The sequence below is a fragment of the Empidonax traillii genome, unplaced genomic scaffold, assembly GCF_003031625.1.
Source record: "Empidonax traillii isolate 1590-97213 ecotype Southwest subspecies unplaced genomic scaffold, ASM303162v1 scaffold4574:size9459, whole genome shotgun sequence".
Taxonomy (NCBI): Eukaryota; Metazoa; Chordata; class Aves; order Passeriformes; family Tyrannidae; genus Empidonax; species Empidonax traillii.
Window position 1 is genome coordinate 7,788 of NW_020959767.1, and position 1,672 is coordinate 9,459.

A 1,672-nucleotide genomic window follows, 5' to 3' on the forward strand; every position below is an offset into this window, starting at 1 on the left:
CTCCCCAGGGAATAAATCCCCCTTTTCCCAAGGGATTTGTGATTCCAGAGGACTTGGGATGGTTTATCCCAGCCCCTTTTCCCAAGGGATTTGTGATTCCAGAGGATTTGGGATGGTTTATCCCAGCCCCTTTTCCCAAGGGATTTGTGATTCCACAGGATTTGGGACAGTTTTTCCCAAGGGATTTGTGATTCCAGAGGAGGATTTGGGACCTCCTGGGATTCTCCTCCCTCTCCCCAGGGAATAAATCCTCCTTTTCCCAAGGGATCTGTGATTCCAGAGGAAGATTTGGGACCCCCCCTTTCCCCCGGCCCCTTTTCCCGAAGGATTTTGCAATTCCATGGGATTTGGGGGGTTTATTGGATTCCAGAGGGGCCCCCTCAGTGCCGGTAGTGGGGGCTCCGGGAGCGGGACCGGGAATGCCTGCGGAAAAGGGGGGAATTCCGGGAATTAGGGGGGGGTGGGAGACCAGGAAAGGATGGGGAGGGGGGAAAGGAGACCAGGAAAAGGGGGATGGAAACTTGGGAATGAGGGAAAGGAACCCAGGAAAGGGGGAAAGAAACTCAGGAAAGGGGGAAAAAAAACCCGGGAAAGGGGGATGGGAACCCGGGAATGAGGGAAAGGAACCCCAAAAAGAGGGAAAAGAACCCAGAAAAGAGGGAAAGGAATCCAGGAAAGGGGGAAAAGAACCCGGGAAAAGGGGATGGAAATGCGGGAATGAGGGAAAGGAACCCAGGAAAAGGGTCTGGATCCCAGGAAAAAGGGTCTGGATCCCAGGAAAAGGGCTGTACCTTCGGGAAGAGCTGTATTCCCGACCTGCAAGGCAAAGGGATGAGTTTTCCAAAGGGATGAGTTTTCCAAAGGGATGAGTTTTCCCCCCTGGAATTCCCACAGCTTTTCCTTCCCATCCCACCCAGGTCAGGGGAGGGAAAGGCTGGGAATCTGCTCCTGGTTTTTTTGGGGGGGTCTCCTCCCAAACCCTTTTCCCCCCAGGAATCTGCTCCTTATTTTTTTGGGGGTCTCTCCCAAACCTCTTCCCACCAGGAATCTGCTCCCTATTTTTTTGGGGCGGTGTGGGGGTCTCTCCTAAACCCTTTTCCCACCAGGAATCTCCTCATTTTTGGGCTCTCCTCCCAAACCCTTTTTCCCAGGAATCTGCTCCCTATTTTTTTGGGGTGTGGGGTCTCTCCCAAACCCTTTTTCCCAGGAATCTGCTATCAATTTTTTTGGGGTGTGGGGGTCTCTCCCAAACCTCTTCCCCCCAGGAATCTCCTCCTCATTTTTGGGCTCTCCTCCCAACCCCTTTTCCCCCCAGGAATCTGTTCCCTATTTTTTCTGGGATGTGGGGGGTCTCTCCCCACCCTTTTTCCCCCCATTTTTGTTTTTTTTGGGGGTCTCTCACCCACCGTGCCGTGGGGGTGGGGAGGGGGAGCGGCTCTGGCGGCTGTACTGCCGCTCCCACTCCTCCCTCTCCTTCTCCCGACGTTCCCTCTCCCTGGAAAAATCCCCCCAAAAAATCAGGATCATCCCCCCCACCCCCCCCCCAATTCCGGGGGGAAGCAGCTCCCGCTGGAATAGGGGGGAAAAGGGGGGAAAAGGGAAAAAAAGGGGGAAAAGGGAAGAAAAGAGGGGAAAGGGGAAAAAAGGGGGAAAGGGAAAAAAAGGGGAAAAA

The 1,672-nt window shown here is 54.1% G+C and overlaps 1 long non-coding RNA gene across 1 annotated transcript; it reads right to left on the minus strand.

Moving 5' to 3' along the window:
• Positions 1-336: 336 nt before the first annotated feature.
• Positions 337-1,498, minus strand: LOC114072940. Its single transcript, XR_003574254.1, has 3 exons — positions 1,407-1,498; positions 792-816; positions 337-423 (listed from the first exon to the last, which is right to left on the minus strand). It is a non-coding gene; the product is annotated as an uncharacterized LOC114072940 (long non-coding RNA).
• Between the last annotated feature and the right edge of the window lie 174 nt (positions 1,499-1,672).